This window comes from Loxodonta africana, chromosome 14 (genome assembly GCF_030014295.1).
Source record: "Loxodonta africana isolate mLoxAfr1 chromosome 14, mLoxAfr1.hap2, whole genome shotgun sequence".
In the NCBI taxonomy this organism is placed as follows: Eukaryota; Metazoa; Chordata; class Mammalia; order Proboscidea; family Elephantidae; genus Loxodonta; species Loxodonta africana.
Window position 1 is genome coordinate 40,478,663 of NC_087355.1, and position 23,976 is coordinate 40,502,638.

At 38.5% G+C, this 23,976-nt stretch overlaps 1 pseudogene; it reads left to right on the forward strand.

Moving 5' to 3' along the window:
- Positions 1-2,217: 2,217 nt before the first annotated feature.
- LOC100664541 (N-alpha-acetyltransferase 50-like) lies at positions 2,218-18,810 on the forward strand (annotated as a pseudogene).
- The last annotated feature ends 5,166 nt before the right edge of the window (positions 18,811-23,976 follow it).

Below are 23,976 nucleotides of genomic sequence, written 5' to 3' on the forward strand. Positions count from 1 at the left end.
TGAATACTAATGACCCAAGACCAGACGAGTTGTGGGATGACAACAAGGACAAGAAAGAAAAGACCAAAATGGATGTCAAAAGAAACACTGAAACTTGCTCTTGAACATAGAGTAGTTAAAACAAATGGAAGAAATGATGAAGTAAAAGAGTTGAACCAAAGATTTCAAAGAGCAGCTCAAGAAGACAAAATAAAACATTATAATGAAATGTGCTGAAAGAACTGAAGAAAATATTCGAGCCTAGAGCTGCAATAATGAAGGATTCAATGGGCAAAATTTGAACGATGCAGGAAACGTCAAAAGAAGATGGAATGAATATACAGAGTCACTGTAACAAAAAGAATTAGTCAACATTCAACCATTTCAGGAGGTAGTATATGATCAAGAATCGAAGGTATTGAATGAAAAAGTCCAAGCCCCACTGAAGGCATTGGTGAAAAACAAGGCTCAAGAAATTGATGGAATAACAATTAAAATATTTCAACAAATGGATGCAATGCTGGAAGCGCTCACTCATCTATGCCAGGAAATTTGGAAGACAGCTACCTGACCAATCAACTGGAAGAGATCAATATTTGTGCCCATTCCAAAGAAAACTGACCCAACAGAATATGGAAATTATCCAATAATACCATTAATATCGCACTCGTGAAAAATTTTGATGTAGATAACTCAAAAAATGGTTGCAGCAGTACATCGACAGGGAAGTGCCAGAAATTCAAGCCAGATGCAGAAGAGGACGTGGAACTAGAAATATCATTGCTGATATCAGATGGATCTTGGCTGAATCAGAGAATATCAGAAAGATGTTTATCTGTGTTTTGTTGACTATGCAAAGATATTCGGCTGTGTGGATCACAACAAATTATGGATAATATTGCAAAGAACGGGAATTCCAGAAAACTTAGTTGTACTCATGAGGAGCCTGTACCTAAAACAAGAGGCTGTCGTTCGAAAAGAACAAGGGGATATTGTGTGGTTTAAAATCAGGAAAGGTGTGCATCAGGGTTGTATCTTTCACCATACTTATTCAATCTGTATGCTGAGAAAATAATATGAAAAACCGGACTATATGAAGAAGAATAGGGCATCAGGGTTGGAGGAAGATTCATTAACAACCTGTGTTATGCAGATGACCACAGCCTTGCTTGCTGAACGTAAAGAGGACTTCAGGCACTTACCGATGAAGATCAGAGATCATAGACCTCAGTATGGATTACACCTCAATACAAAGAAAACAAAAATCCTCACCATTGGACCAATAAGCAACATCATGATAAACGGAGAACAGATTGAAGTTGTCAAGGATTTCATTTTACTGGGATCCATAATCAATGAACATGGAAGCAGCAGTAAAGAAATCAAATAATATGTCGCATTGGGCAAATGCGCTGCAAAAGATCTCTTTAAAGTGCCGAAAAGCAAAGATGTCACCTTGAGGACTAAGGTGAGCCTGACCCAAGCCATGGTATTTTCAATTGCCTCATATGCATGGGAAAGCTGGATAATGAGTAAGAAAGATTGAATAAGAATTGACATATGTGAATTACAGTGTTGGCAAAGAAATATTGAATATACCATGGACTGCCAGAAGAATGAACAAACCTGTTTTGGAAGGCTTCTTAGGAGCAAGGATAGCGAGACATCGTCTCACATACATTGGCCATGTTACCAGGAGGGACCAGTTCCTGGAGAAGGTCATCATGGCTCGTAAAGTAGAGGATCAATGAAAAAGAGGAAGACCCTCAAGGAGATGGATTGACACAGTGACTTCAACAATGGGCCCAAGCATAGCAAAGATTGTGAAGATGGCACAGGTCTGGGCAGTGTTCTGTTCTGTTGTACATAGGGTTGCTATGAGTCGGAACCTAATCGAAGGCACCTAACAACAACAATGTTTATCATGCTCTTCCCCAATATCAGATAAGCCTCTTCATTGAAGGCTTTGAAGAAGCAACTGTTCAATCATCAGAGAACTACCTCCTCCTAGGTGGGAGGAAAGTAAAGAGCTAAAAACAGAAGGAACTGTCTGGGAAGACTGAAATGGAGGAACATTCTCAAATTGCTCTCCTCTTCCTGGTTTTTCCTGGTACTCCTGTGAAGTGGGGATGAAAACTGTGCCTCTGAAGAGCAAGCCACATGTAGTGATCAGCTATTTATAACTCATTGTATTGTAATTCCCTGTTGTTATCCTTTGACCCTGGTAAACTCTACAACATGGTCTCAGCTATGCTGCAGGGGATTCAGAGAAGGGGTGTGTGCTCACAGCTAGGCCTGACTGCTGAAGATGGAGATATAGACAAGTTCCCTGGGGCCAATGCGATAGTGGCAACAGTGACTGGTCAGATCATCCAGAGACACAGGGCAGAAGCCCTGGTGAAAGGTCCAGTTATATCCCTTCCCACACAGATTCTCACTCTAAGACAGGGAACAGAGGGGCCTCCAAATCTGCAAACAAAGTAACAGGAAATGGTCCAGGGTGCAGAAACAAAGCCATTCCCCCAGAACAATGGGGCAGGGTATCAGAAAATAGCCCGCAAGCTTCTTTAAAGTTGCCTTTCAGAAGCAGCTGGAGAAAACCAGTCCCAGGGACACGCACAGAACACCCACCTGTGACCGCTGTGTGACCTTCCACCAAGTGCAGTAAGCGCTGCAGCGGCAGCCAGGGAATCGAACCTGGGGAGTAAGAGACTCTGGATGTGCAACACCCCATAATAAGTCCTTCTACAAATCCCAGAGGCCTCCTGAAAAAGTGCCATCTTAGAAAGCTGCCGAGCACACCGTGGTTAACATATCCTCGCCTGTGCCTATGAATAAACATGAATCTTTTCCCACCCAAGAACTTTTAAAAACCCAGGCCCATCTTTTGTTCTGTGAGATGGAAGTAAGCATTGCTTTAAGGCCCTCCTCATCTCCGCTTAAAAGCCTCTTCAAAAAAGCTTTGCTCATGTAGAAAACTCTATGTGCCTTACCTGCTCACTCTTGACCAGTGAGAGGCAAGAACCTTATTCCGGTAACAAGCCCACTGCCAGTCATGAGAATAAGCAAGTCTGTAGATTTTCTTATAAGGGGCTCCATGGTTTTGGTTCTGAATGAAAGTTTTTTAAGGTTGGTACAAAGTCTATGCAGTTTTGGCACTCTCTGAGTTTTGCACTTAATCTTATTTGTGAACGATCTTCTTTCAAAAAGAGCAAAGTATCTCCGTAATCATTCAAACCATAACATTCAGTCAAGTTACTTGAAAATAAAGCCTGAATCACCTGAATCCTGGTCTGAATTTTGTCCTTTACTCATGAGTGGGAATGTGCCTGGAGAATAACAATTGGAGGATAACTATTTATTATGCTTCCTAATTACAAAGCAGCATATCTAAAGAACTACATCTTATTTTTTATGAATAAAAGACTTAAAACTTTAGCCAAAAATAAAATAAAAACCAGTGACGAAAAACATGTTGTACCAGGAAAGTAAACCTTCCTAAAAGACGGCAACCAAGAATTTAATAAGCTCAGAGTTACTTTAATTTTTTCATCCTCAGATATCCCTCAATATTAAAAGCCATCATATGAAGCTACAAGTTGGATCAGGTAAAGTGATTCACAAAGGCACACGGAGAATTCTGGACGCCTACCAGCTTCCTTAAGTCTGTAGCACTACCTAGATCATGGGAAGACTTATGTAGAAAAGGAACTAGGCGGAACTCTACATATTATTTTCTGAACATGATTGTTAAGATTAAACTGGTTATACAAGTTTAGCTTCTCCAACTGGCCAGACGTTCAAATGAAGACTAAGAAAATATATTGTTTTTGCAAACTTGTAGAGCAAAACAGGTACCCTTAATTGAGAACAATATAGAAATATTCATGCCTCCTCTCAAAACAATTGTTCCAAATACTTAACAAGTTCTATTCTTCCTTGTATGTATATATATATATTTTTAAAAAAACACCTGTTCCCATCAAGTCAATCCCTACTCATAGGGACCCTATATAACAGAGTAGAACTACCCCATAGGGTTTGCAAGGTGTAGCTGGTGGATTCAAACTGTCAATCTCTTGGTTAGCAGCTGAGCTCTTAACCACTATATCAGTCACTGTATTTTACTCTTCGAAGCCGCCAAGATAACCTGTAGTCTAAAGTACTAAATTAGGATTATTTAGTTATGAAACTCAAGACCCCATTTATAACCCTTGAGCAGGAAAAGTCATAGGTCTCTGAATGTTCTCTAAAATAGTGCTTTTCAAACTTTGTTGTGCATGTCAATTACCTGGTAATCTTGAATGAATAGGTCTGTCTGGGGCTTGAGATTCTGCAGGTCTAACAAGCTCCCAGATAATGCCAGTGCTGCTAGTCTGAGTGCCACATTTTCAGTCGCACTTAACAGATTTGAAAACTCTCAGTAAACTCATGAAAGAACTGTGGTCTAAGTAAAATTGCTCTCACTGATATCCTCATGAGTATGTGCTGCATATTGGCACTGAACACATTTAACCAAAACAGAAGTAATTAAAAACCTTGTACTTGTAATGGTACATACACATATGTTTTTGTTATTGTGTGCTATCGAGTCCATTCCAAATCACAGCAACTCCATGTGATGGCGTAGAACTGCCTCATAGGGTTTTCTTGGCTATAATCTTTACGGAAGATTGCTAGGTCTTTCTTCCGTGGAGCCTCTCTGGGTGAGTTTGAACTGCCAACCTTTCTTTCAATTAGCAGCCGATCACTGAATCATTGTACCACCAGGTTCCTTCATACATATATCATTTCCACCAAATCCAGTCAATCAAGCAATCAATAAACAAGCAGAGACAATATTTATTTTACTGATTGAGAAATCTATAAAGTCATCTTTGATAGAAATGGGAAAAACTGTACTACAAAAAAAAAAAAGGAGGTACCAAAATGAAAGAAAAGAATGAAAGCCATACAAGACAAAAATCTAAGTTTCAAAAATGTCAGGCAGCAGAATGGAATGGGGCTGGAGTAGAAAACTTTGTAACAAAATGGAGACAGAACCTGCAGAAGAAAGAATCTTTGAGAAGGGACAAGAGTCTTCAGGAAGAGAAGAGGACATATTCTTGGTCTACATTCCAAAGGGCTCCATGTAAACAAACCAGTCATGCTGGAAAGTTTCATTTGGCCTCTATTGTTTCCCTGTTTCTGCCTCTGCCCAGTCCAAGAAGCCAAAGAATGTACATTAAGTTCTGATGTGTGACTGCAGCTGAACCACACTGGCTAGATCACAATCCATCTTCCAGTCAGGTGTTTGTGAAGACCTCCCATTCTAATCTTCATTAGTCCTTACTGTAAAGACATCATTCAATTCCTTACAACCCTGCCTTAATTTGCCACAAGTAAAACTGAGTTTTTCTCTCAAAACAAAGCCCACATTTGACAGTACAAAAAAAAAAGACAAAAAGTTTGAATAAATCACTACACTTACAGAACAGATTATATCAGAAGTTTGGACATTTTGAGACTTAGTTAATTAAAGAGTAATTCTTACTCGTTCTATGAAAAATAACCTTTTACCCAATGTCATGGGCTGAATTGAGTCCCCCAAAAATATCAATTTGGCTAGGCCATGATTCCCAGTATTGTGTGATTGTCCACCATTTTGTTATTTTATGTGATTTTCCTATATGTTGTAAATTCTGTCTCTACGATGTTGATGAGTCAGGATTATTGGCAGCTATGTTAATGAGGCTGGACTCATTCTACAAGATTGGATTGTGTCTTGAGCTGATCTCTTTTAAGAAAAAGAAAGAGCAAGCGGAAAGACACAGGGGACCTCATACCACCAAGAAAGCAGTGCAGGGAGCAGAGCGCATTTTTTGGACCCTGGGTTCCTGTGCAAAGACTAAGGGAAGATTGATGACAAGGACCTTTCCCCAGAGCCAACAGAGAGAGAAAGCCTTCCCCTGTAGCTGGTGCCCTGAATTTGGACTTCTAGCCTCCTATACTGTGAGAGAATAAATTTCTCTTTGGTAAAGCCATTCACTGGTAGTATTTCTGTTACAGCAGTACTAGCTAACTAAGGCACCCAATTTAAACAATTTAACTGTAAATGGTAACCTAACACCATAATTCCAATATATAACTCCTTCCTGATCAAAAGAGAAAGTGACATGAGAGCTTTCCACCATCTTTCTGCCTAGGAGAGTAAGAAAAGAGATCACACAAGATTAGGCATAGAAGACGTGATATGATGACTTCTCAGAGAGCTTTAAGGCATGCTCTCCTTCAAGAGAAGGACCAGGTAATTAGTAGGATTGGAGCAGAGAGATGTGAAGATGCCATGCCCAGAGAAAAGGACTCTCAATCAGTGCACACATCAGGGGAGAGCGCTGAAGGGTTCTCAGCAGTACAGCTGAGATCAGTTTTCCTGGAAGCACAGATAGGACTTAAATCTTGAGCTTAATCTTTAACTTAAAAAAAAAAAATTAAAATCCGACCAATCCATTGAGTTGCTTCTGACTCATGGGGACCTCATGTGTGTCACAAAGTAGAGCTGTGCTCCATAGGGTTATCTCAGCTTTAACCTTTATGAAATCAGATCACCAGGTCTTCCTGCTATGGTGCCTCTGGGTGGATTTGAACCATCAACCTTCAAGTTAGTAGTTGAGTGCAAACTCTTTGTGCCATCCAGGGACCTATCTGGTAAATCTAAAACCAAACCAAACCCTTGCCATTGAGTAGATTTAAATAGTGGGTACTTAATATCTGATGAACAAGGCAAAGACTCAAGATTTTTTGAGAAGCACAACAGATGCAAGAAAATATGTGTTAGTTTTTCTGAGATTAGGAAAAAAAATAAGGAAATTAATCTACGGCAGTTGTATTTACCAAGAAAGGGCACCTAGAAAATCTGTTCATTTATTTGTTTTATCTTTTTTCCACTTTAAATTTCCATGTTTATACCTACCAAATATTTTAAATGGTTACATATGCATACTCTGTAGGTTTTATGTTCATCAAAAAAGATACAGATAAATAACAAAATGTTAAAAACGGTTATCTGATGGAGAGTGGAAGGAAGGATACTTAGGAGTATCAGTATCTTTTTTATTCTTGTGTGCATATATTATCAGTATCTTTTTTATTCTTGTGTGCATATATTAGTTTTTATAAGACAGAAACCTCCATTCTCCTGTCTCACGCTTCCTTACGTAAATAGAGAGGGAGATAGATAGATAGATAGATAGATAGATAGATAGATAGATAGATAGATAGATAGATAGATAGATAGATAGATAGATAGATAGATAGGTAGGTAGGTAGGTAGGTAGGTAGGTAGGTAGGTAGGTAGGTAGGTAGGTAGGTAGGTAGGGAGGTAGGTAGGTAGGTAGGGAGGGAGGGAGGTAGGGAGGGAGGGAGGGAGGTAGGTAGGTAGGTAGATAGGTAGATAGATAGACAGGTAGATAGACAGGTAGATAGACAGGTAGATAGATAGGTAGATAGATAGGTAGGTAGGTAGATGGAGGGAGGGAGGGAGGAAGGAAGGAAGGGTGGGTGGGTGGGTGGGTAGATAGCTGGCTGCCAACCAAACAACTCTGACTCATGACGACCTTATGTACAAGAGAAGGAGTAGCTGACTGGTCCTGCGCCATCCTTATGATTGTCAGTGCGTTTGAGCCCCACTGTGCCAATCCATCTCACTGAGGGTCTCCCTTTCCCTCACTGACCCAAATATGATATCCTCCTCCAGAGACTGATTCCTACTGGTGACATGTCCAAAACAAGCAAGTCAGACAAAGTTCTGTTGTGATCCCTAAGGTTTCGTTGGATAATTTTCAGAAGTAGATCACCAGGCTTTTCTTCCTAACCTGTTTTAGGAAGCTCTGCTGAAACCTGTCCATATGCCATGCCAAGTTGGTATTTGAAATACTAGTGGCATAGCTTCCAGCATCATAGCAACATGCAAGCCACCACCGTACAACAAACAGATGAATGGTGGGTGCTTCCTTAAAGAGATTATACTCATATTCCTGGCATCTTGCCTTCTCTTTCCCACTCTCCCACAGGAATTATCTGATATCCAAGTTGGGACAAGGAACCAAGACAAGTCTCAGTTCTTTCTCAACCTTTTTCAGAGCTGGTCTGTCAGCAGGACACATGTATCTCATTATTTTCTTGGTCCTCCCACCACCCACCCCATAAATACAAGAACATAAAACCACAAGAGAGAACGAAATTTTTCTCTCATGTTCACTGCTGAAGCTCCAGCACCTAGAACAATGCCTAGTATATGCTGGGTGCTAAAGAAATAAATAGTGCTTGAATAAATTAATAAATCTGTCTTCCCTCTGCCTTGTGATGAGGGACCTGATCCTGCCAGAGAGGCTGAAAGATGTCCAGCTGTGCCAGTGACTCAGCCAGTATTTCTGTCTAATTCAGACTTGAAGTCTGTCTTACAGGTTCCCTGTGACTGCACTTGTGGGCCATACCCTCCAATACAGTACTTATCAGGACTACAGCCAGCATTTGGTCTCTCTCTGCTGACTACTGAGTCCATCTCTCACTTGGCTCCAAGTTCAGGAGGGGAAGAATGATATCATTGATTGGGTACCCCGAACCCCCACATTCTTATAATTAGAACTTCTAATTTTAAATGCACTCTTATTTTATTAAAGAGCTATGTTATGTTTTCAAAGTTTTAAAGATCATGTGCTTCCCACTGCTCTCCGACATCTAGGAGTGAAAAGCATCTGTCCAATAAGCTGAATACTCATGGGATACTCGTTGTCCAATAAGCTGAATGCTCATGTAATAATCACTGCTGAATGCACAATGAAAAAAGGAGGCATGGTTTGGGTTGTTTTTTCTTTTTTTTTTTTTGGAACTCTATTCATAGAACCCGTTATCTACCTCTTCATTTGTGTTTTTCCGATGTTTTTACTATAACCTATTTGTCTTAGTTTCTCAGTGCTACAGTAACAGAAATATCACAAGTGGGTGGCTTTAACAAATAGAGATTTATTTTCTCACAGTTTAGGAGGCTAGAGGTCTGAATTTAGGGTGCTGGCTCTAGGGGAAAGTTTTCTCTCTCTGTTGGCTCTGGGGAAATATCCTTGTCCCTTCAGCTTCTGTTCCTCAGTTCCTTGGTGATCTTCACGTGACTGGTATCTTCCCATCTTTTTGTACTTCCTTCTCTGTGCCTAATTTGCTTTTTTATGTTTCAAAGGCAATTGGCTTAAAACATACCCTACACTGATATAGTCTTATTAACATAAGAAAAAAGGTTCTATTCTCAAATGGGATTATAACCACATGCACAGGGTTTAAAAATTTATAACACATATTTTTGGGAGACACAATTCAATCCATAACACCACTATAAGAAATATTTTTACCATGACCCATAATAAGAAATATATTTTAAAACACAACCCAATATGTATGTATGTATGTATAACTGAAACATATATATGTATATATAATTGAAACCAAAGTTTTAGGAAATTTACCTACTCTTCATGCAACATACTGATTTTTTTAATTCTATTTTATTATGATTATGCTCCATCAAACTGACTTCAAGATCCTTTGAGTCATGACTTGAAGTTTAAAAAACAATGTGCTACATTTCATCTTGACAACCATAGCAATTTTGTGAGGATTAAATAAGATAATGTATGTAGAGCATTCTGTACACTGTCTGGCACATACTATGTGTTCAATACGTGAGAGTTAACATTATTGACCTGGTAAACTGTCTGTAATTACTGGAGAAGGCACAATGAGGGGAAAGCCCTGACTGAGCTGTAGACGGATTTAACACCAGTTTTGTCCTTGGCAGTGAGATGAGGAATTTCCCAGTATTTTTAACTTACGTTGTAGTAGATATCCTTTTCAGAAGAGTTCTGGCTTTTGGTTAACTCCAGTTTCCTTTTCTCCACTGACTTGTGGTTAACTCGTTTCCTCTCTCTACTAGAAAAGGGCATGTTACAAGTTGTTGTGGCTCTCTGCAGGAACCCCCTGTAAATCTAAAAAAAAAAAAAAAAAAAAAAATTTTTTTTTTTTTTTTTTTTAATCTAGCACCTATTAATCTCTGTTTGCACCCAAAACTGTGCTGGGTACTATGAGTTACACAGAATTGGTCTTCATAAAAGAATCCAGCTAGGGAGGTATATTAGTTTCCTACTGCTGCTATAACAAATTTGCATACAGTGGCTTAAAAACAACACAAGTTGATTATCTTACAGTATTGGAGGTCAGAAGTTCAAAATGGGTCTCACTGAGCTAAAATCAAGACATCAGCAGGGCCGTGTTCCTTTTCCGGAGGCTCCAAAGAAGAATCTTTCTTTGTCTTTTCCACCTTCTGGAAGTCGTCTACATTCCTTGGCTCAAGGCCCCTTCCTCCATGGTCAAAGCTTTCAGTGGCAGGTTAATTCCTCCTAATATCAAATCACCCTGACTCTGACACTGACTCTGTTGACACACCTCTTTTTTTGACTCTTCTGTCTCCATTTTCTATATTTTAGAGACTCTTAAGTCCCTAAGCGGCAAAAGGTTAACACATTCAGCTGCTAACCAAAAAGTTGGAGGGTTAAGTCCACCAAGCAGTACTTGGGAAAAAAAGCCTTGCAAGCTACTTCTGATAAACCAGTCATTGAAAACCATATAGAACACAGTTGTACTCTGACATACCTGGGGTCACCATAAGTCAGAATCAGCTTGACGGCAATTGCTTTGGTTAACTGGTGATTACACTGGACTCACTCAGATACCTAGGCTATCTCCCTATTTTAAGATTCTTAACTTAATCACACCTGCAAAGTCCCTTTTGCCATGTAAGGAACATATTCACAGGTTCTAGCAATTAGGACATAGGTGTCTTTGAGGGAGGAAGGCGCTATTATGCCTAGTACAAGAACAATCACAAAAAACAGCAAATAAAATATCATAACAATAATAATAACACATGACATTTATTGAGCATATACTATACTGCAGGTGCTGTGCTGAGTGGTTTACTTGGCCTTGACTCATCTCCTCGATGGGAAACCAAGTCATCAAAAGCTAATACAAATTTTCCAAAGTCATACGAAGTGGCAAACCCAGGTCTGCCTGACTTCAAAGATCATGCCCTCACAACTTCACTACAAATAATTAAGTACTAAACGTGTGCATACTTAGTGATTTACAACTTTTCACCACCACAGACTACTGTTATTCTTTTTCTCCTGGGATCCTGTTTTGAAAATCAAAAAAATTTTTTTCAATAACCAAAGAAATGTTTAACTTCTGATTATGTCTGATAAATTTGAACTAACCATCACTTTGCCTTTTTTTTTTTAATTTATATAACTCCAGCACAAATAACTTAATTTAATAATTTTACTTAACATACTTAGGCCTTATTTTGGAATACCGAAAACAGTAACTTCCACAACCACCTTTGTAGATGCCTGAAAAATTGGCCCAGGTTGAAGTAATGATCTAGGAGACCAACCTCAGGCTCAAAGAAGCAGAGAATACAGAGAGACTAGAGGAAAGTAAAAGGAGCCCTGGTGGTGCAACAATTAAGGGCTCAACTGCTAACTAAAAGTCTGGCAGTTGGAACTCACCCAGGGGCTCCACAGGAGAAAGACCTGGTGATCTGCCTCCATAAAGATAGCAGCCAAGAAAACTCTATGGGGCAGTTCTACTCTGCCACATTGGGTCACTATGAATCGGAATAGACTCGATGGTCCCTAACACCAACAACAGAGGAGAGCAAAGAACATGAATGATGTCTAGGAAGTTAGAAACAAGTTTATCTAGGGACAAGACACAGGAAGCTTGTTAAGGAGAACTGGAAAAGGAGATTAAATAGAGAAAAATAAACAAAGCATTGAGGCTTTGAAACACAGGTAAATAAGGTGAAATTTAACCAGATAAGAAAATAAAATCTTGAAAGTTTCTGAACTTGAGTTTACAGGGATTAATCAGCAATAGAACAAAAAGAAGAAGAGAGGAGGAGGAGGAGGCAATGGCAGTCACCTTGCAGAGGGAAATTGGGTGGCTGGGAGACATGGAAAGGGGTGGAGACTAACTGTTCACTATATCGCCTTTGAATTCTTCTAAGTTTTTCACAATGTGCATGTATGAGCTAGTGCTACATAAATTTATAAATGTGTGTAGACTGTCTTTACTGATCCAAAGTGCCATATAGTCAAATTAGGCGTTCATTCTTAGTTGCTGCTCATAACAAACTACCCTATTCCTACTCTCCCCCTCCTTCATAAAGTTGTTTCAGTTATTTCCTCTTTGGCTCAAAAAATTATTTTTAGGCCTGTGTCAACCTACCTCGTCCTAAGCATCCACTCACAGTGGGCTGGTGCCCAGGCATCTTATATTTTATGTTTGCCCATTTTGGATGAGAACTGACTCAGGAATGTCACAGCATGCTGTCATTTGCCCCCACAATCCATGATCAGTAATACAGTCACAAGGCCTACAAAAACCAACCCAGCGCAGGGTCTCTGCCCAGACAAGGCCTGCCAGCTGGCCCCATCCACCTTACATTCACTTTGTCATTAGCAGGTTGACATCAATATTTATCTTTTCAAAATAGTGTGCAATTCAAAGTAACTTTTTTTTATCTCATAGATCAACCGGTATCCTACTGTTATCCGGTTCTATTTTGCTTTTAAGAGCTAACTAATAAGATGACTCAGTCTTTGTTTTTGTGGGCAGATGTTGAACCTTTGCACTTTGTGAGTAATCTTTGCTTTGCTACTGTTTCACCACATTTGTAGTGTTAGAAAGCTAAACAGTCAAAGTACTCCATAATACTTAGGCAGCCAACCTGTTGCACTAGTGCTATGAGAAATGATGAGGCAAATGGAAGACTTTAGAATTCTCTGAATGTTTTGAGGTTTATGAAAAGTATCGCATTAGAAAAGCATTTCTTAATCAGATGGTAACATAATTGTATTCAAAGCCATAGTGTTAAGCTCTTGGTAAGATATTAGATGTTATGCATGAGATTATATAAGCAAGTCATAGCAGGCATAGAAAAGATAATAAACCAAAACTCACTGGCACAGCTGGCTGCTGAAAGCCAGTTAGGTTACTCTTTGTACATTTTGCCAATTTCTATGTATAAGATCACATGCTACATTGTGTGAATAAAAGTGCTCCATCCAACTACCTGATCTGCCTGTCATATGTTAGTCAGTGGAGAAATATTTATTGAGCTCAGGTGACTAATACTTTAAACTATGTTAAAAAGAAAACATCCAAGGATGGAATAGTTGCTAAGCACCTAACAGCTGTTCTTTCCCCTCTTGGAACTCCTGGAAGGTAGGAAATATTCAGTGTTTTCCTATCTGTGACTAGTACAGTGTTAGCCCCGAAGTAACGCTAAATCATAATAAAGAGAGCCTTATATTTTAATTAAAGATTCTATAGAAGAATCCCCATCGAAAGGGAGAAAATATAGAACAGAATTTCAAATTCTCATGGATTCCACAATTTCTGGAGCCATGGAGCCTGGATGAATTTTTTTAAAAGTTTCCAGGAGGTAATCTTTAAGCCTTAAACCAAAAATATCCCCTGAAGTCTTCTTAAAACCAAAGGGTAGTTTAGCTTAACTAGTAAAGAAGGTCTGACTTGAGCATTATGTTCTTTTAAGAGTTATCTATATGGGGTCAGAGGACAATGGCAACTTGAAAGATTAGATAGAAACTTTAGAGGGCAGTGAGTTTATGTTAATGAGGGAAGAACAACTCAGAAAATGAGGGTGAGAATGGCTGTACAACTCGAGGAATGTAATCAATGTCCCTGAATTGTACACGTAGAAACAGTTGGATTCGTGTATGTTTTGCTGTGTATATTCTCAACAACAACAAAAAAAATTTTTTTTAAACTTAAAGAGCCAAAATTCAGAACTGAAATCAATTATGTGTCATAAATCACAAAGTGATTCCACATGTCTTATTCACTGCTTCCACAACACTTACAAATGAGGAAATTGAATTTCACCAAAGATGTGGGTCCTAAAATTAGTAACTGGGCTTGAAACCAAGTAGGTATTGTTAATATTTTATATGTGTGATTAAAGCCAAGCATACACTATGCAGATTTTTAGAGATGTCCTCCACCTACCCCCAAATTATGGATAAGAAATTACAAAATTATATTATGGTGTTAAACATTTCCTTGTCCCAGAGAGCAGTAGGGTGCAGACTTCATTCAGCATGACTATTGCTTTTTTTTTTTTTTTTTGCTGTGGCCCTAAAGGCCCCCTAGTGGAACAGAAAGACATAGTTATTCCTCTTGGGGTTTGGGGGGGAGAGGGGAGAGAGAGAGAGAGTGTGTGTGTGTGTGTGTGTGTGTGTGTGTGTGTGTGTGTGTTTTGTAAGCTGTCCAGTCGAATTAGCTCTAAAATGTACCATACAAACTCTGAGATCAACTTCCCTCCCTCTGTAATACCACAAATGGTTCTCTCCTTCAAATTACACCTTCAGCGCGGGCGGGAGCCGAACGCCCCAGATGCATCTGTGGAAACCCAGCGTCCCAAAGTGGTGGCAGGAAACACAGGGCGGCGCTCGCGTCTCGCCGCCTCCGTCTCCCGCTCAGCTTCCTGCCCCAGGCGAGGAGGCCTGCTAGGAGGCTTGAGTAGCTCAGCAGGCGGGGAAGATCAAAGGCACCCGGATCGAGCTAGGAGATGTGACATCATCCAATTTTAAACAGTTGAAGAGATTAAACCAGGTCACCTTTCCACTCTGCTACAATGACAAGTTCTACAAGAATGTCCTGGAGGCTGGTGAGCTAGCAAAACTTGCGTATTTCAAGATATTGCACTAGGTGCCGTACGCTGTAGGGTGGATCGTTCACAGAAACCGAAGAGACTTTTACATCATGACCTAGGATGCCTGGCACCTTACCGAAGGCTAAAAATAGGAACTAAAATGTTAAATCATTGTCATAAACATATGTGGAAATGATGGTACTTTTGACAACACCTATCTACACGTCCAGGTCAGCACTGAGTCAGCAATGGAATTCTACAGGAAGTCTGGCTTTCAGATTATTGAGACAAAAATACTATAAGAGAATAGAGGCCACAGAGGCTTAGAGCTGCAGAAAAACCTCAAAGCCCTTCTGGCCAGAATGCGGATGTGCAAAACATAGACAACTGAACAAATCACAAATGAACTTTACTGAGCTTGCTTGTCGCCAAATAAAAGACAGGCTCATTGATTTCCCCCTCTTCCTTTTAAGGCTTTCCCCTCCTCCTTAGTCCTGTCAATTTCTTTCCCTTTCCTCTAAAAGTTTTAATACTTTCAAGGACCTTAAAAATCATGTTTGGATTGTTTTCATTTTCTTATTTTTGTAAGATGGTTTGACTGAAGGAAGGAAAAGGTATTGATATGTTCAGTTTCACAGTTAAGATATATGATCACAAAATTTTGAGTATTAAATAATTTTGGATTTTTAGCTGATTTTTTTAATATTCTGCTTTCACATTGAAGGGCAGAGCTTACAAAATATTGTGTATTTCAAAAGACAAAAAGAAGGATCAGCAATATCTTGTTCTCTAATTCACAGACAAGTTCAGTGTTTGTGGTACTTCGGGTTTTTAAAGACTGAGGGATTTTTTTGTGTGTGTGTGGGATACTAACTCCTAGACATTGCCTTCACTCCACCTTTAGTCCTTCTTAGCACTGTCTCCAGAATTGGACCATTGTTATGCTTGTGAGAAATACTAAGCTTATTTTGTTCTTTGAAGCAATTGTTTCCTCTCCCTGTTGGTAGCAGAGGGTGGGCGGGGCAGTTTGGGTAGGCAGTGCTATATATTTTGGTCTCAGTATTTCAGTTAAATTGCTTTTTGCTAATGAGTGGGCTGGTTGTTAGTAGGTTCATTTTTCCTGCTACCGATTGTTACCAGTGACATTAATTTTTAGAGTGTAGGCTCATGAGTTTTGTTTTGTTTTTTAAGATCCTAGCTAGAGATATGGTCTTTAACTGACCTGAAGAGGTTTGTTGTGATTTACTTTTTTCTCTGACCCTTTTTTGTCAGTAAATGTCTAATCTTAAAAGTGAGCTGATGTTCCATAGGTCACTACCCTTAAATAAACCTGAAGCAGGTGTTTTTTTCTGAACATGTTAAAAAGTACCTAAAAGGAAGCTTTGATGGACTTGTGATACAATAAATGCATTTAATGTCAGCCAGTGAGGCCACTAACCCTGTGGCCAGTAAGCATTTGATGATAAAGGCAAGAATATCCAGACAGTGTTTTTGAAAATAACGTAGCTGTGCTATTGCTTATCTGTTGGAGAACAGCCGGGATTTGCTTACGCTCTGTGGCTACTATGTTGAGTTTAAGGATTTGGAGAACGCTGGAACTGTTAGACATACACTTCTATTCTTGGAAAAGCAGAAGTCTAAAAGCGTTAATGCAAATGTCACTGTGACCTGCTTTACTGACCAGACTGGTTTATGCCAGATAATTTTCTGGTATACAGGAAATGGTTCTGACAGACTGATAACTTATTGTAAAATGGGAGACAGCTAAGATTTTCATAGTCCAATCTCCAATATTTTAAATTTTTTACATTGTCAATACTGATAGCCCAACAAATTGTTCTCATTAGATTTTAAAACATTGTACAGTGCTTGAATTTTCTGTCATTTGACTTTAAAAAGAAGATTGATTCATAATATTTATCCTTTTATGCAAAATTCTGGTATATAAGTCCTATCTCTTCAAACATATTAAAGGACAAAAAGATTTTACAAAATGTTTATGTACACTTTATAACCCTAAATTCTTATTTGAGAATATGAAAGTTCAGTAGACTTCAACAGTCTCACTGAGTGCCAGGAATAATACAGAAAAGGAAGACAGTTGATGAATGAGTATACAGGGGTTTAGCCAGAAGGTAGTAAAAGTGTAGCAAGACCACACTGGTTTTGTGAGTATTGGTTTCTTAAGCAGCTCAAATCTTAGGAGAAAGGTTTAGCATAAGGCACTTTCAACCTTCATGAGTAAACTGCTTGCTCTTGGCTGAGAGAAGAGTACTTGACTTACAGAAGCATTATCAGTTTGAGGAACTCAGCATTTTTCTAAACTTCCAGTTACCTAAATAGATTTTGATGTGTAAATGAGTTTTCCGAGATCACATTGCCTCTTTCTACAGCCATTTCACCTGGACTATCTCATCAGTCCTAAGACTCTATCCCTAAATGTGGTTACTGAAAACAGAATAGCTGCCTTATAACAATTAAGTACATGTTATTTAAGGGTGAAAAAATATCAAATTTTGAATTGAGTATGTAGGGTCCCTATCATTACAGAATTTCTTTTTCCACACTAGACAGTGACTTAACCTAAATTATAAACATTTATAACGGGTTAATTCGCCCTACATCAAACTTATATTAAATCATTCCATCCACTTCCAGAGGAGATGGATACGGAGAAGATAGAAGCTGGGCCCTAGTTCAAATGCCTATGAGTCAGTAAATACTGAAAGTGTCCCATGCTGAGTTGTTCATTTTGATACATAATAGAAAAATTATCTTGTTCGAGGTAAAACAATAATTCTATTAAATGTAAAATCACAGAACATGCCTGTCATATTTTTCAGGACAGTTTTATTATGGGGAAAATAGGTAAAAATTATACCGTATGATATTGCATTTAGGTTCTGAAGAAAAGAATCTGCAGAGAAATCTACCCAATATATAATTTGTTCAGATTAGTTTTCACTTGGGGAAAGAAATTCTGTAATATCCCCAAAGCAGTTTACTCATCAACTGAAAGTTCTCCAAAAAACAGAACTCGGGAAACCATAGTGTGTGGTGGTGGAAAAGAAAAGCCCCCTCCATTTTTTGGCAGGAGTAACTTTAAAAATACTTAAATGGCTAAATTTATTTTGTGCAGTTAAGAATTAAACTTGTCAATATGAACATTGCTATTTTATCTGAAATATAAAAAAAAAAAAAATTGCGCCTTCAGGTCGCCTCTTTCAATAAGTTTTTTCCAATCGTCTACACGCTATAATATATTCAATACCTCCCTAGTAACCCCCTCACTTTAGCATGAGCATTACTGAATCTCTTTACAGTGTCTCCATTAAATATGTGTCTAATGTAAGCTGCTTACATTACAAATTTGACATTTAGTTCAGATTTATATTCTGTATGAATGGTCACTAGGCAGAAATATACACAATGCTTATATTTTAATGAGTTCACCACCTCATCACAGAACAAATATAAAGGGGCAAATTTATGATACTGAGCTCTGACATTTATGCATCTAGTTCTTAATTTTACTATGACCCCAGGATATTATATCATGGACTAAATTAACAAGAGCTCTCTGATGCAATGAACCTAAATTATACAATCTGGTTTAATTTACTTTGAATACTTCAGGCTAGTGATTCTACTTCTATTAGGCTCAGTTTTCCCATCTTTAAAATGGGAATTGTTGGAGAGAATGCTTACCCCCTCCCCGCCATTCCTGGTATTTCCTCCTAGGCGGAGAGTTCTTTCATTGGATTAAAATACCTAGCTTATTTCTCACTCTTCTCCACTCCCACCCACCACCCTGTTCCTTTGCAGGGAGGAGAAGCATCTTTTCTGAGTTTGAGAACGTAAGTAGCTCATTCTGTTTCTCTTGCCTTTGGCTTTGGAACCTGCCTGCCTTCAGAGACAACATGGGTTTACTTCTCAGTTGGTTCTGACCTTTGGGTTAAAACCAAAAAACCAAACCCATTGCTGTAAAGTTGATTCCAACTCATAGTGATCCTATAGGACAGAGAAGAACTGCCTCATAGGGGTTCCAAGGAGTGGCTGATAGATTCAAGCTGCCAACATTTTGGTTAGCATCCGTAGCCCGCCATAGCTCTTAACCAAAGTGCCACCGGGGATCCCTTTGGGTTAAGGGCGTCACTTATTAGCCCTATCAAATCTCGATAGGAATAACAATAGTTACAACAAAAAGACTGTCTTAACAATATTGTATTTTGTAGAGTGTAAAACATCTTTTATGTATAAAGAGTTAACACATAAATTTTATCACATCTTTCACGTATGTATGTAGGTGAATGGATTTACATCTGGGTTCTCAATTGTGTTCTACTGGTCATCGTACCAGTACCAGGCTGTTTTGACTACCATAGCTGTATAGTAGCTTCTGAGGTCAGGTAGTGCCAGTCCTCCTACTTTATTCTTCTTCTTCAATAGCACTTAACTTATCTGAGGCTTCTTCCCTTTCAATAAAGTTAATGGTTAGTTTTTCCATCTCGTTAAAGAATTCTGTTGGTATTTGGATTGGGATTGCATTGTATTTTAACTTGCTTTGAGTAGAGTTGTCATTTTCACAATGTTGAGTCTACCTATCCATGAGCATGGTTTGTTTTTCCATTTATGTGGATATCTTTTGGTTTCTTGCAGTAGTATTTTGTAGTTTTCTTTGTATAGGTCTTTTACACCCTGGTTAGATTTATTCCTGAGTTTTTGTTTGTTTCTTTGTTTGTTTAGGGTCTATTATAAATGGTATTGTTTTCCTGATTTCCTCTTCATTGTTCTCTTTATTGGTATATAGGAATTCAACTGATTTTTGTATGTTTATCTTGTATCCTGTTGGTGTGCTGAATCTATTAGTTCCAGTAGTTTTCTTGTGGAGTATTTTGGGTTTTCTATTTTTTTTTTTTTTTTATGTATAGTATCATATCATCCGCAAATAGGGAGTTTAACTTCTTCATTACCAATTTGGATCCCTTTTATTTCTTTCTCTTGCCTTATTGCTCTAGCTAGGACTTTTAGCACAATGTTAAATAAGAGTGCTGATAAAGGGCATCCTTGTCTTGTTCCTGTTCTCAAGGGGTATGTTTTCAGCCTTTCTCCATTAAGAATGATGTTGGCTGTTGGTTTTGAATAGATGCCCTTTACTATGTTGAGAAATTTCCCTTCTATACCTATTTCATTGAGAGTTTTTGTTTTGTTTTAATCAGGAATGGGTGTTGGACTTTGTTGAATGCCTTTTCTGTGTCGACTGAGATGATCATGTGACTTTTTTTTTCCTTTTATTTATGTAGTGGATTATGTTGACTGATTTTCATAGTATATTTTTAAAGAGATTCATTTATTCATTCAATCAGATGACTGAGTTATGACTAAACGTACTAAAAGTAATAAAAAAAGTAATAAATAAGTTTAGTATCTAATTACACTTGAAGCAAAAGACTTTCTGCCAAAAGGTTTCGGGTGTACATGGTTTATTTTTTATTATTTAATAAAATTTAATTTTCTAGATAGGTGCAGTCTAGAGTTTACAGAACTACTGTAATATTGACTCTGAAGATTTTTTTAATCTAATACTTTTTTCTTAACTTTCGGCTGCTAACCAAAAGGTCAACAGTTCGAATCTGCCAGCTGTTCCTTGGAAACCCTATGGAGCAGTTCCACTCTGTCCTATAGGGTCACTCTGCCCTATAGGGTTGGAATTGACTCAACGGCAAGGGGTTTGGTTTGCTTTTGACCTCTGTGAACCATAATAATTTTTAAACATGAGCTTGGTAAACCTGAGGAAAACAAAACTTGAAATGAACATACCAAATAATGCTGCATGTTTTTAATCTAAGAGTCACAATGTTTAGGTCATGACAACATCCTTCCATAGCCTGAAGTTATGGAAGATGAATTATGATCACTTTCATTCATTGTCCTAGTCACTGCTGAACAAACCAAATAAGGCCCTTGTCTTCATGGAGCTTGCATTTGAAACCAGAGCATGACTACATAGTTTTCAAATCATTTTTCATTATTTCATAACCCAGACTTGACAGTCATCTTATAAAATTGATAATTCTCAAAAACTAAAATTAACAAGACCCCAAATGTCTTATTTCCAGAAGGGAAACTAATATTCATTTGCTATAACTTTATGCACTTGCTGTCATTGTTGGGTTCCATTGAATAGATTCCTACTCATAGCAACCCTATAGGACAGAGGAGAGCTGCCCCATAGGGTACCTAGGCTGTAATCTTTATGGGAGCAGATCGCCAGGTCTTTTCTCTTGAGGAGGTGCTGGTGGGTTTGAATCACCAATCTTTTGGTTAACAGCAGAGTGTTTAACCATTGTGCCACCAGGGCTCCTTTTTATGCACATAACTATTTAATTCTCGTATTACCCTTAAGAAAAGTATTATTATTATTACTATTTAATAGATGAAGGACCTGAGGTTCTGTGATATTATATAATACCAACAAGGTCATATACATTGGTTAATGCAGAAGGAGACTTTTAACCCAGGTCCTTCCGATTATAAAATTCGTATTTTTTCCTGCTAGAATGGGTCAGCTGATGTTAGTTATATAGCAAATCAAAGTTATCAATATAATGAGAAATATTTTTAAAGGATAAAGTGATGTATGTATGTCTATTAACAGAAGAATGGATTTAAAAAATGTGTATATACAATGGAATGTTACTCTGCCAATGAAGTCTAATACATGCTACAACATGGATGAACCTTTAAAGCATTATGCTGCGTGAAACAAGTCAGTTACAAAAGGACAAATACTGTATGATCCCACTTATATGAAATAGGCAATTGTATAGAGACCAAAGTTTATTAGTGATTACCAGGGCTGAGAGGGAGAAAAAAAAGGGGAGTCATTGCTTAGGGGTCATTGAGTTCATTTTAATGGCAGTGAAATAATTTGGAGACAGATAGTGATGATGGTTGCACAACACAATAACCGTAGCCAAAGCCACTGAATTATCCAGGTAAAAATTTTTTAATTGGAAAATGTTTTGTTATATACATATATACCATAATAAATCTTTTTTAAATGTATATAAAGACGTTAGTCATTGCCTTTGTATGTAGCAACATTAAGAGTTTATTCATCCTTGTGTGTCACACATCATACACCAAAAGCCTTGCACATCATGTTGTTGTTAGGTGCTGTGGAGTCGGTTCTGACTCATAGCGACCCTACGTACAACAGGACAAAACACTGCCCGATCCTGCGTGCCATCCTCACAGTGGTTGCTATGCTTAAGTCCATTGTTGCACCCACTGTGTCAATCCATCTCTTTGAGAGTCTTCCTCTCTTTCACTGACCCTCTACATTACCAAGCATGATGTCCTTCTCCAGGAACTGATCCCTCCTGATAACATTTCCCAAGTATGATAACATCTCCAAAGAAGTCTCGCCATCCTTGCTTCCAAGGAGCATTCTGGTTATACTTCTTCCAAGACAGATTTGTTCATTCTTTTGGCAGTCCATGGTATATTCAATATTATTGTCCAACACCACAGTTCAAAGGCATCAATTCTTCAGTCTTCCTTATTCATTGCCCAGCTTTCACATGCATATGATGTGATTGAAAACACCATGGCTTGGATCAGGCACACCTTAGTCTTCAAGGTGACGTCTTTGCTTTTCAACACTTTAAGGAGATCTCTGGCAGCAGATTTGCCCAATGCAACGCATCTTTTGGTTTCTTGACTGCTGCTTCCATGGCTGTTGATTGTGGATCCAAGTAAACTGAAATCCTTGACAACTTCAATCTTTTCTCCATTTATCATGACGTGGCTTATTGGTCCAGTAGTGACGATTTTTGTTTTCTTTATGTTGAGGTGTAATTCATCCCGATCTTCATCAGTGCTTCAAGTCCTCTTCACTTTCAACAAGCAAGATTGTGTCATCTGCATAACTCAGATTGTTAATGAGTCTTCCTCCAATCCTGATGCCCCCTTCTTCTTCATACAGTCTAGCTTCATGGATTATTTGCTCAGCATACAGACTAAGTAGGTATGGTGAAAGGATACAACCCTGACACATACCTTTCCTGACTTTAAACCACACAGTTCCCCCTTGTTCTGTTCAAATGACTGCCTCTTGATCTATGTAAAGGTTCCTTATGAGCACAATTAAGTGTTCTGGAATTCCCAGTCTTCTCAATGTTATCCATAATTTTTTATAATCCACACAGTCCAGTGCCTTTGCATAGTCAATAAAACACAGGTAAACATCTTTCTGGTATTCTCTGCTTTCAGCCAAGATCCATCTGACATCAGCAATGATATCCCTGCTTCTACTTCCTCTTCTGAATCTGGCTTGAATTTCTGGCCGTTCCCTGTTGACATACTGCTGCAGCTGCTTTTGAATGATCTTCAGCAAAATTTTACTTGTGTGTGATATCAATGGTATTGTTCAGTAATTTCCACATTCGGTTGGATCACCTTTCTTGGGAATAGGCATAAATATGAATCTCTTTCAGTTGGTTGGCCAGTTAGCTGTCTTCCAAATTTCTTGGCACAGATAAGTGAGCACTTCTGGTGTTGTAACCGTATGTTGAAATATCTCAATTGGTATTCTGTCAATTCCTGGAGCCTTGTTTTTCACCAGTGCCTTCAGTGCAGCATGGACTTCTTTCAGTACCATTGGTTCCTGATCATATATGATACCTCCTGAAATGGTTGAACGTCGACCAATTCTTTTTGGTGTAGTGACTCTGTGTATTCCTTCTATCTTCTTTAGATACTTCCTGCATTAATGTTTTCCCCCATAGACTCCTTCAATATTGCAGCTCAAGGCTTGAATTTTTTCTTCAGTTCTTTCAGCTTGAGAAATATCTAATGTGTTCTTCCCTTTTGATTTTCCATCTCCAGGTCTTTGCACATTTCATTATAATACTTCATTTTGTCTACTTGAGCCACCCTTTGAAATCTTCTGTTCAACTCTCTTACTTCATAATTTCTTTCTTTCGCTTTAGCTACTCGATGTTCAAGAGCAAGTTTCAGAGTCTCTTCTGACATCCATTTTGGTCCTTTCATCCTTTCCTGTCTTTTTAATGACCTCTTGCTGTCTTCATGTATGATGTCCTTGAAGCCATCCCACAACTCGTCTCAGTAGTCTATCATTTTGTGAGAACAGTTGAACACATCCAGGATACAGCAACATGATTCCCTTGATTCAAACTCTTGTTCTGCCACTTAATAGCTACAGG